At 49.2% G+C, this 12371-nt stretch overlaps 1 long non-coding RNA gene across 2 annotated transcripts in view; it reads right to left on the bottom strand.

Annotated features, from left to right (window-relative positions):
- The window catches only part of LOC309530977, a 122763-nt gene extending 117479 nt beyond the window's left edge, over positions 1-5284 (bottom strand). Inside the window, exons 1-3 of one of the 2 annotated variants that reach the window (XR_014219001.1) lie at positions 4827-5284; positions 4564-4637; positions 3715-3769 (exon numbers count right to left, since the gene is read on the bottom strand). This is a non-coding gene — a long non-coding RNA (uncharacterized lncRNA). Of the gene's footprint in view, positions 1-3714; positions 3770-4563; positions 4638-4826 lie in introns of those variants that run through there. The other variant, XR_014219000.1, reaches the window with a different exon arrangement.
- Between the last annotated feature and the right edge of the window lie 7087 nt (positions 5285-12371).

Raw genomic sequence — 12371 nt, 5'->3', positions numbered from 1 at the left:
ATTAAAGAATGCCCATCCATCTTAAACTCCCCTTTTTTGAATATTTCTGACTGCGTAATCTCACCCTGTAGTTCCTTAAACTTTTTGAAATCAGCCTTCTTGAAGTCTAGAGGGCATGCCCAACTACACTCTGCTTTCCCTTGAAACCCAGGAACACACAATCGCTTCCTCCCAAGTCTCTTGGTGCTTCCAACTCATCAATCAGTTCCTCTGTGTTGGTGAGAGCCAGGTCCAAGAGAGACGATTCCCTTGCTGCTGCTGCTGCTGCTGCTGCTTTCAGCTTCTGTGAAATGAAATTGTCAGTGAGGCTCTAGTTGAAGTCTCCCATGGCTACTATACTGTATACAGTGGTACCTCAGGGTAAGAACTTAATTCGTTCCAGAGGTTCATTCTTAACCTGAAACCATTCTTCAGCTAATGGGGCCTCCCGCTGCCGCCGCACCACCGCCGCACGATTTCTGTTCTTATCCTGAAGTAAAGTTTTAAACCCGAGGTACTATTTCTGGGCTAGTGGAGTCTGTAACCTGACGTGTCTGTAGCCTGAAGCATCTGTAACCCAAGGTATCTCCGTTTAGAATCTTTAGTGATCTGCTGTAGGAAGGCATCACCCACGCCTTCAGTTTGGCTTGGTGGTCTCTTGCAGACACCCACAGGAAAGTCACTGTTTTCTCTCCTCCAATTTTCATCCATATACTCTCAATACACCTTCCAGGGTTCAGGTCATGGATTTCTTCACAAGTATACACATCCTTTACATATAGTGCTACTCCTCCTCTCTTCCTGATTGGTCTATTGCTTCTGTACAGGTTTTACCCCTCAATTTCTACATTCCAGTCATGAGTCTCAATCCACCAGGTTTCAGTAATGTCTGTTAGATCATATTTGCCATCCTGTATTTAGAGTAGGATTTGCTTCACTTGTTTCCTGTTCTCTGTACATTAGTAGAGAGACAACTGAAACCACAAGTCTTTCTCGACAGGTGTTTCCTTCTTGTAGTTTCTTGTCCTTTTAACAGGTTTCTGTAGTACCACATCTGATTCCTGTGGATTTATAAATTTTGTATTCAACATAAATAATACACAAACAAATTCTGAGATCCCCATTCCCCCATCCACCCCCACCCCGACTTCCCTCAACATCCCCTTTCTGTTTTTGATAAATACAATACTGCTGCTTACAATCTTTATCCTAACTCTATAGTCTTTAATCTAATCACCTTCTTTTTAACATTTTATGTCATTGCATTAAAAGTCCTTGTCCTTATTAAATATTTCAAAACCTTATTATTTATCTTCTTTTTTTTTTTAGTTGTGATTGCTCAAATCCTGCTAGTGAGTCTGTTTCTTTACAATATTTCTTCACATATAAAGGTAAGGGGACCCCTGACCATTAGGTCCAGTCATGGATGACTCTGGGGTTGCGGCACTCATCTCACTTTATTGGCCGAGGGAGCCGGCATACAGCTTCCGGGTCATGTGGCCAGCATGACTAAGCCGCTTCTGGCAAACCAGAGCAGCACACGGAAATGCCATTTACCTTCCTGCCGGAGCGGTACCTACTTGCACTTTGACGTGCTTTCGAACTGCTAGGTTGGCAGGAGCAGGGACCAAGCAATGGGAGCTCACCCCGTCGCGGGGATTCGAACCACCGACATTCTGATCGGCAAGTCCTAGGCTCTGTGGTTTAGCCCACAGCACCACCCGCGTCCTTCCTTCACATATAGTATAGCATAAAAAATTCCCAGTCTTTTTTGAAGTCGTCATTGTCTCTGTCTCTTCTGTAAGCTCCCATTGGAGCCATGGGGAGAGCACCCACAATTGTGCAGCTACCATAAAAAAGGCCCACGGACATGTTGCTACCCTCCAGTCCTTTTGTGGAAGAGGCTCATGCCTCAGTTGATGATTGCTGGGTCCAGGTCTGTTCATATGGGGAGCAGGGCAGTAGCTAGGGGGTGGTGAGGGCACAGGGGCACAGGTGGGGGGGTGCAAAATCAGCTGCCGATACCCTCCGACGGGTGCCCTGTCCAGCCAGCGCTCCCTGACTGTAGCCCAGGCAGGGCAGGAAAGAGGGTGCACTGGGTGGCAGCTGCTCCCAGCTGTACTCCCGCCCCTTGGCCCTCCTGGCAGCCAGGCAGTGCCGCTGGGCTGGCAGTGGGCAGCCTAGCAGGGGAGTCTGCGTGTGTCCCAGGCCCCATCCCATTCTGCCATGAGGCAGTGGCTCTGCCTCACCCAAACCTTGCTTGGGGGAGGGACCAGGAAATTCCACCAGCCTTGGCCCCTGACGCTGCCCAGCCCACCTCAGTGCCCACACCACTTCCTCTCCATAATACTAATCTCTCAGATGGCGGAAATTCTTCCTCAGGGCAGAAGCGTCTCCTTAGACAGCAGAGGAAACTCCTCACAGGCTTTCCCACGTTGGGAAATGGTCATCTGAATGTGTTAGGTCAGCTACCCTGGCTACACACCACAGAGAGGCAGCAGTATTCCCTCGCTTTGAGAACAGCCAGAACACGCTCACTCCCCTTTCTGTTCCTTGCCCTGAAAAACTGTGATGGCCTGGGATTCAGACTCGGATGCTGTACCTGTGGGATCCCAGCTTGCGCAGGATTCCCTGCCTCCAGAACCATGAGGCTGGGGCATGAGCCTGAAGGGTCCTCACCTGTGCTGGATCCTCAGGTGCAGGCACCAGCTGGGTCTGCCCTGGCTCCTGAGGTGATGGAGGACTCATTGCCTGCAGGTGCTCCACTCTCAGCCCCGTCAGGGGAAGCTGAGGTGGCCTCTGGGTCCAGTAACCCTCCAGCCTCTCCTAAGCTGCAGAGGCTCAGGGCAGAGAGGCAGAGGGAACTAAGTTCCCGCAAGGGGAGTGCTCGCCTCCAGGCCAGGAGAGGCGAGTCACCAGAGGATCGGGGCCGCCCTATGGCTCGAGGCAGATAAAAGCTGGCCAGCCCCAGTCCTAAGTTGCGTAAGCAACATTGTTGGTTGCTAGTTCCTGCCTGAACCCTGTCCTGCTTTCCTGCCTGAGCTCCTGACCCGCCCTGGCTCCCTGCTTGCATGCCTGTCCCTGACTTCACCTGACTCCCTGCCCTGCACCCAGCTTCACCTTCTACGGATTGCCTCCTTGTTGCACCTTTGACTTGGACCTTGCCTCTCGGGTAACCCACGGGACCAGCACAAAACCAATGAAAGGAGTTGGTGTACTTTGACCTAAGATGTTTGGCTTACTGGTGGGGGGACAGCAAAGTGCACCCCTTCTCAGCACCAGATTTAGGGTGGTGTTGGGCAGATCCCCTGCACAGTGTGCCAAGTTGAGGGGGCGCAAAATTGAGAAGGTGCGTAACTGAGAAGATCCATTTGGAGACGCCAAAGTTTGGCCTCCCACAGTGTGGGGAAATAGATCTTTGGGGCCTGATTTGTTAAGCCTGTATAAGAAACTGCTGGGATTCTTGAATACTGAAGCTGAGCACAGGTGTCCCTTCTTAGGCCTTCAAGGTTAAGACTAATGAGAGTCGGGTGATGGGAGAGGCAAGTGCTCATTATCTGGAAAGTTCTACCAATTAAGCCCTATGATTGGTCATACCAGGTCTTATGATTCTGGTCAATTTTGCTTAAACTCGGGGTTTGGGCTTTTGTAAGACAGCTATGGGGACTGAATGGCAGCCTTCACTACCACCAGGTCAGCTCAATGATGAGCCCTCACCAGTGTTTGGTTGCATTCACTTACCTTCCACTTACCTTCTCTGATGAAAAAAGAGACATCCAGTGGTATTCTTCTAGAAAAAAGAGGTGCTGGGATGAGGCATGAAACCTCCCTCGTTCTCTGAAAGGGCCCGGAAATGAGTTCCGGTGAGTTCCGGCCAGAAAAAAGCCCCAGGGGAAGCCTCACTCCATTCCCTCCAACATCTCTCCAATGATAATAGGGACCTACCAACATTCCCTCCAGAATTTATCTGAAGAAGCAGGATATTCCGGTATCAAATGAGAAACCGGAATGGCTTTGTAAATTGGGAAGCATCCCAGGAAAATAGTGTATGCATTTAAGTCACCTCCCAATTGGTTTCCGCACCCTATACTCTGAAGTATGTAAATGTGGCATGGGAGGCAGTTAGTGCTGGCAGGAGCCAAAGGATGTTTCTGCTGCAGCTGATGACCCCGGGAGCAAGCAGGTCATCCACAGAGGAGGGAATCCCTTTCTGTGGGCTGTCCTTTAAGAACCCTCCTTGTGCTTCAGTCCAAGTCCTTTCATCCTCCCCCCACCCACACAAACGAAAGGCAGCAAATGTCTTTGAAAAAGACCTCTTCCTGGGGGGCGCTGTACTGGGACTTCTGTCATGCTGCTTGTGAGCTCCTGGGAGAAGAGACCACAGGTCTAACTGAGCCACCTTGGGCTTGACCCAACTGCCAAGGGCTCTTGTGGTGTTCTGCTCCAATTGTCCCTCTGGGGGGCTTGGGAGGGAATCCCGCCTCCTGCTCCCAACCCACCCATGTGGAAGCAGCAGCCTGTTCCAGCTACAAAACAGGGACCTGGTCTGTGTGGACTATGGTTGAGCAAAGGAAGTGGACTTACTGTGATTCTTCTTGAAAATGCACTGATAGAAGAGAACAGTCAGGACGCCCAGGAACGGCAGGTGAGAGGCAGATCTGCACAAAGAGGGCAGAAAGGAGGGGAATGTCAGGAAAAGGGCAAAAGTGCCAATCTCAGCAGGGTCTGGAAAATGAGCTAACGCGTGTGTGTTTTTTAAGTATTGGGTTCTGCCTTCTCAGGTCTACCTGGGAGGGCAGTTCAATTCTTGGTACCACAATTTAAGGATAGTGATGAACTGAATTTACCTGGTTTTACCATCTGTAGAACCCACCAAAACAGCCCCACATTGTACAACCGAGTAGCCGAGGTGGATTTTGGGCAGTGTGCCCAGTTCCTCCACACCGAGCGCTGAATCTAGGGGATGCTGCAGGGCGTCGTAGTGAATTGAGCAAAATGAAGGGCGAGAGATGGGGGACACTATTGAATGTTGGCCTTGCACAGGGTGCCACTGAAATGGGAAAGACCAAGGTCCGCCTCTGAGGGGAGGCAGAAGTCCTCCCTGCAGGCTTTCAGGTGAACCAAAGACAGTTAACTGAAGGAGTCTGGGCTGCCAACTGATCTCAGAATCAGTTGGAAGCAGGCATCTGGTTGCCAGGGAAACAGAATTCCACAGGATTCCACATCCCTCTGTGGAGCCAGAGCCTGGCCAAGAACTGGGCAATGGACTCTGGGCTCCAGGACTGCTCTGTCTCCCAGGCCCTTGTCACCCCTTGAAGGGAGACTGAGCCACAGGCTTGGAAACTAACAATTGGTGCAGGGGAGTATGAAAGGGAGGGACATGGGAACTAGCAGCAAGGAGATCGTAGTTTAAATGCCCTTTTAAAATAAATAATACCTGCTGCCCATCCTCAGGGATGCTCAGTAATGGTGAGGAATTGCATTCACTTACCCTCCAACATTTCTCTGATGAAAAAAGAGACATCCAGTGCTATTCTTCTAGGACAAAATATGCCGGAACTCATCATGAACACCTCCCTCCTTCTGTGAGAGGGACCAGAACTGAGTTCCAGTGAGGTCCGGCCAGGCAAAAAGGCCCAGGAGAAGCCTCCCTCCAACATTTCTCCAATGATAATAGGGCCCTATCAACATTACCTCCCAAATTTCTCTGAAGAAGCAGGACATTCTGGTATCAAATGAGAAACCTGGAAGGCTTCTGTAAATCCGGAACCATCCCAGAAAAATAGTGTATGTATTGAGCTGGATATATCTCCCAGATGCATTCAAGTCATTTCCCAATTGGTTTCCGCACCCTAGACTCTGAAGTATGTGAATGTGGCATATTTGTGTGAGATGCCTGAGCATGGGAAGCAGTTAGTGCTGGCAGGAGCCAAAGGATGTTTCTGCTGCAGCTGATGACCCCAGGAGCAAGCAGGCTATCCACAGAGGAGGGAATCCCTTTCTGTGGGTTGTCCTTTAAGAACCCTCCTTGTGCTTCAGTACAAGCTCCTCCATTCTCCCTCACGCAAACACACCAAAGGCAGCAGATGTCTCTGGACCAGACCTGTACCTGGGAAGAGCTACAGAACAGGGATCTGGTCTGGGTGGACTCTGGTTGAGCAAAGGAAGTGGACTTACTGTGTTTCTTCTTGAACATGCACTGGTGGAAGAGAACAGTCAGGATGCCCAGGAATCGCAGGAGAGAGGCAGGTCTGCCCAAAGAGGGCAGGAAGGAGGGGAATGCCATCGTAGTCAACTGAGCACAATGGAGGGTGAGAGATGGGGGGACACTGTTGAATGTTGGCCTTGCACAGGGTGCCGCTGAAATGGGAAAGACCAACGTCCGCCTCTGTGGGGAGACAGAAGTCCTCCCTGCCGGCTTTCAGGTGAACCAAAGACAGTTAACTGAAGGAGTCTGGGCCGCCAACTGATCTCAGAATCAGTTGAAAGCAGGCATCTGGTTGCCAGGGAAACAAGAGAATTCCACAGGATTCCACATCCCTCTGTGGAGCCAGAGCCTGGCCAAGAACTGGCCTATGGACTCTGGGCTCTAGGGCTACTCTATCTCCCAGGCCCTTGTCACCCCTTGAAGGGAGACTGAGCCACAGGCTCGGAAACCAACAATTGGGGCAGGGGAGTATGGGAACAAGCAGCAAGGAGATTGTGGTTTAAATGCCCTTTTACAATAAATAAAACCTCCTGTCCGTCCACTACAAGGATGCTCAGTAATGGTGAGGAATGAGGAACTGAGCTTTTTAGGGGAGTGGGGGACAAGCCCTTGTCTTAACAGATCCCTGCTGTCAACTTCTTCATCCTGCTGCTCTCCAGATGTTAGGCCAAGCAGAATGAACAAAGGGATGGGAAGGTTGCAGCGTTTTAGTTGCAAGAAAAAGCAAGGAAGAGGCAACATGACAGACCTTTGCAAAATGATACACAGCATGGAGAAAGTGCACAGAGAAAAGTCTTTCTCCCATTTTCGTGACACCAAAACTGAATTTTGGAAGATACACGAGAGAGAAAAGAACGTTCTTCTTTGGGCAGTGCAATGGTAAACAGTGAAACTCTCTCCCTCAGGAGGCAGTGATGGCCAACAACTCGGATGGCTTTGAAAAGGGATCAGAAAAGTTCATGGAGGAGGAGGCTATGGAGGGCTACTACCCACAATGACAATGTTGTTCCTCCATAGCTGGAGCCCCAATGCTTCTGAAGACCATAGGAGGGGGGAGAGCTATTGTGCTGGGATCCTGCTTGTGGGCTTCCCATTAGGGCATGGGCTTGGCCACTGTAAAAACTGGAAGTTGGATTGGATGGGCCACTGGCCTGATTCAGTGGGCTGCCATTATTACCCCAGAGCTTTGGGTATACTGGCTGCTGGGATTTGTTGTCTGACAACATTTGGAGGGCACCAGGTTGAAGAAGACCAGATTACTTTAATCCCAGCTACCTGGATCCAAACACACACAAACACAAAATGAAAATGGCCAGTATCAAGGATCAAGGTCATTGCTCAGACTGCTTTCAACTGCCATGGCTTCCCCCAAAGAATACTGGGAATGGTGGTTTGTTAAGAATGCAGGGAGTTGTTAAACCCTGTTGTTAAACAGAGACATCCAGTGCTATTCTTCTAGGGAAAAAGTTGCCGGAACTCACCATGAACACCTCCCCTGTGGTGGCCTGGGATTCAGACTCGGATGCTGAACCTGTGGCTTACTGGTGGGGGGACAGCAAAGTGCACCCCTTCTCAGCACCAGATTTAGGGTGGTGTTGGGCAGATCCCCTGCACAGGGTGCCAAGTTGAGGCGGCGCAAAATTGAGAAGGTGCGTAACTGAGAAGATCCATTTGGGGACGCCAAAGTTTGGCCTCCCACAGTGTGGGGAAATAGATCTTTGGGGCCTGATTTGTTAAGCCTGTATAAGAAACTGCTGGGATTCTTGAATACTGAAGCTGAGCACAGGTGTCCCTTCTTAGGCCTTCAAGGTTAAGACTAATGAGAGTCGGGTGATGGGAGAGGCAAGTGCTCATTATCTGGAAAGTTCTACCAATTAAGCCCTATGATTGGTCATACCAGGTCTTATGATTCTGGTCAATTTTGCTTAAACTCGGGGTTTGGGCTTTTGTAAGACAGCTATGGGGACTGAATGGCAGCCGTCACTACCACCAGGTCAGCTCAATGATGAGCCCTCACCAGTGTTTGGTTGCATTCACTTACCTTCCACTTACCTTCTCTGATGAAAAAAGAGACATCCAGTGGTATTCTTCTAGAAAAAAGAGGTGCTGGGATGAGGCATGAAACCTCCCTCGTTCTCTGAAAGGGCCCGGAAATGAGTTCCGGTGAGTTCCAGCCAGAAAAAAGCCCCAGGGGAAGCCTCACTCCGTTCCCTCCAACATCTCTCCAATGATAATAGGGACCTATCAACATTCCCTCCAGAATTTATCTGAAGAAGCAGGATATTCCGGTATCAAATGAGAAACCGGAACGGCTTTTGTAAATCTGGAACCATCCCAGGAAAATAGTGTATGCATTTAAGTCACCTCCCAATTGGTTTCTGCACCCAAGACTCTGAAGTATGTAAAGGTGGCATATTTGTGTGAGATGCCTGAGCATGGGAGGCAGTTAGTGCTGGCAGGAGCCAAAGGATGTTTCTGCTGCAGCTGATGACCCCAGGAACAAGCAGGTCATTCACAGAGGAGGGAATCCCTTTCTGTGGCTTGTCCTTTAAGAACCCTCCTTGTGCTTCAGTCCAAGTCCTTTCATCCTCCCCCCACCCACACAAACCAAAAGCAGCAAATGTCTTTGAAAAAGACCTCTTCCTGGGGGGCGCTGTACTGGGGCTTCTGTCATGCTGCTAGTGAGCTCCTGGGAGAACAGACCACAGGTCTAACTGAGCCACCTTGGGCTTGACCCAACTGCCAAGGGCTCTTGTGGTGCTCTGCTCCAATAGTCCCTCTGGGGGGCTTGGGAGGGAATCTTGCCTCCTGCTTCCAACCCACCCATGTGGAAGCAGCAGCCTGTTCCAGCTACAGAACAGGGACCTGGTCTGTGTGGACTCTGGTTGAGCAAAGGAAGTGAACTTACTGTGATTCTTCTTGAAAATGCACTGATAGAAGAGAACAGTCAGGATGCCCAGGAACGGCAGGTGAGAGGCAGATCTGCACAAAGAGGGCAGAAAGGAGGGGAATGTCAGGAAAAGGGCAAAAGTGCCAATCCCAGCAGAGTCTGGAAAATGAGCTAACGCGTGTGTGTGTTTTAAGTATTGGGTTCTGCCTTCTCAGGTCTACCTGGGAGGGCAGTTCAATTCTTGGTACCACAATTTAAGGATAGTGATGAACTGAATTTACCTGGTTTTACCATCTGTAGAACCCACCAAAACAGCCCCACATTGTACAACCGAGTAGCCGAGGTGGATTTTGGGCAGTGTGCCCAGTTCCTCCACACCGGGCGCTGAGTCTAGGGGATGCTGCAGGGCGTCGTAGTGAATTGAGCAAAATGAAGGGCGAGAGATGGGGGACACTATAGAATGTTGGCCTTGCACAGGGTGCCGTTTAAATGGGAAAGACCAAGGTCCGCCTGTGAGGCGAGGCAGAAGTCCTCCCTGCAGGCTTTCAGGTGAACCAAAGACAGTTAACTGAAGGAGTCTGGGCTGCCAACTGATCTCAGAATCAGTTCAAAGCAGGCATCTGGTTGCCAGGGAAACAGAATCCCACAGGATTCCACATCCCTCTGTGGAGCCAGAGCCTGGCCAAGAACTGGCCAATGGACTCTGGGCTCCAGGACTGCTCTGTCTCCCAGGCCCTTGTCACCCCTTGAAGGGAGATTGAGCCACAGGCTCGGAAACTAACAATTGGGGCAGGGGAGTATGAAAGGGAGGGACATGGGAACTAGCAGCAAGGAGATCGTAGTTTAAATGCCCTTTTAAAATAAATAATACCTGCTGCCCATCCTCAGGGATGCTCAGTAATGGTGAGGAATTGCATTCACTTACCCTCCAACATTTCTCTGATGAAAAAAGAGACATCCAGTGCTATTCTTCTAGGACAAAATATGCCGGAACTCATCATGAACACCTCCCTCCTTCTGTGAGAGGGACCAGAACTGAGTTCCAGTGAGGTCCGGCCAGGCAAAAAGGCCAAGGAGAAGCCTCCCTCCAACATTTCTCCGATGATAATAGGGCCCTATCAACATTACCTCCCAAATTTCTCTGAAGAAGCAGGACATTCTGGTATCAAATGAGAAACCTGGAAGGCTTCTGTTATCCGGAACCATCCCAGAAAAATAGTGTATGCATTGATATAAATAGATAAATAGATAGATAGATAAATTTATTGTCATTGTCCGTATATACACAGTATACACAACAACGAAAATCAAACACCCACCCAAAGACCGGGTTCACACATACATCTGCACGCATCTCCGACACTCCCATCCCATTCAGACACAATCCATAAAACACAACACAATCCAGAACATAGCATGACCCACTAAAGGCACAACATAACCTAAAACCTATCTCATTCCTTCCTACTCCCTGCTTGCTAAACCTTGCAACTGGCCCTGAGATCATTATTTAGTGCAATCAGAGCTCTTGGATAGAAACTATTCAGAAGGCGTGTGGTTCGTGTTTTCATTGTCCTATATCTTCTGCCCGAAGGTAATAGTTCAAAGAAGTTGTGAGCAGGGTGGGTGGGATCTCTCAGAATATTATATGACTTCTTCAAGATGCGAGACGTGAAGATCTCATCCAGGGTTGGTAGTCGGAGCCCAATAACATTCTGGGCAATTTTAATTGTTCTCTGTAAAGCTTTTTTATCCGTTTCAGAGCTGCTCCCATACCACGATAATATACTATAGGTCAAGACACTCTCGATGGTACTATGATAATAGGACAGAAGTAGGTGCTGGGATAGATTCAGTCCCCTGAGCATTCTCAGGAAATACAACCTCCCCTGCACCTTCCTCACAACCATATTAATATTTGCAGTCCATGAGAGGTCCTCCGAGATATAAATGCCCAGGTATTTAAAACTACCAACCCTCTCCACTTCCTCGCCATTTATGTGCAATGGTAAAAATACACTTTTCTTTCTCCTAAAGTCAATTATGAGTTCTTTGGTTTTTTTGGTGTTAAGCATAAGATTATTTTCTTTACACCATTGAATTAACCCCTGTACTTCTTTCCTATAGGCAGTCTCATCGTTCTCACTGATGAGCCCCACCACTGTTGTATCATCCGCAAATTTGATGATTGTGTTGGACTTATACAGTGGGGTGCAATCAAATGTGTACAGGGAGTAGAGAAAGGGACTTAGCACACATCCCTGAGGGGCTCCTGTGCTTAATACTAGAGTAGAAGAATAGTAAGGTCCCATTCTCACTGTCTGCGGCCTATCAGTCAGGAAATTCCTTACCCACAGACAGATCTTCTGATGTATACCCAAATTGGTCATTTTAAGAAATAACCTGTCTGGCAGAATTGTATTAAAGGCAGAACTGTAGTCCACAAACAACAGCCTTGCGTAGGTTCCCTGTCGTTCTAGATGACTCAATACAGTATGGACGGCGATGGAAATGGCATCATCAGTAGATCTGTTTTTTCTGTATGCAAACTGGAACGGGTCTAAAGTGGATGGAAGACCAGCCTTAATATAATCTAGCACCAATCTCTCAAAACATTTCATAACGACAGATGTTAAGGCTATTGGTCTATAGTCATTGAGAGATACCACCACTGACTGCTTGGGGACTGGCACTATAATCGATGTCTTCAGGCAGGTAGGGACAAAACCCTGCAACAGGGATAGGTTAAAAATGTCCGTAAATACGCCGGCTAATTCTGCAGCGCAGTCCCTAATAACCCGTCCCATGATTCCATCCGGTCCAGCTGCCTTCCTAATGTTAATGCTCCGAAAGGCACGTTGTACGTCACAGGTCTGTAATAAAAGTGGTTGTCTATCCGTAGTAGATTGAGCTGGATATATCTCCCAGATGCATTGAAGTCATTTCCCAATTGGTTTCCGCACCCTAGACTCTGAAGTATGTGAATGTGGCATATTTGTGTGAGATGCCTGAGCATGGGAGGCAGTTAGTGCTGGCAGGAGCCAAAGGATGTTTCTGCTGCAGCTGATGACCTTAGGAGCAAGCAGGCCACCCACAGAGGAGGGAATCCCTTTCTGTGGGTTGTCCTTTAAGAACCCTCCTTGTGCTTCAGTCCAAGCTCCTCCATTCTCCCTCACACAAACACACCAAAGGCAGCAGATGTCTCTGGACTAGACCTGTACCTGGGAAGAGCTGTACTGAGGCTCCTGTCATGCTGCTTGTGCGCTCCTGGGACAACAGGCCACAGGTCTAACT

The sequence above is a fragment of the Podarcis vaucheri genome (genome assembly GCF_965113315.1).
Source record: "Podarcis vaucheri genome assembly, chromosome: 1".
Lineage (NCBI taxonomy): Eukaryota > Metazoa > Chordata > Lepidosauria > Squamata > Lacertidae > Podarcis > Podarcis vaucheri.
Note: the sequence above shows the minus strand (reverse complement) of the source record. Positions and strands in the feature narration are given on the sequence as shown.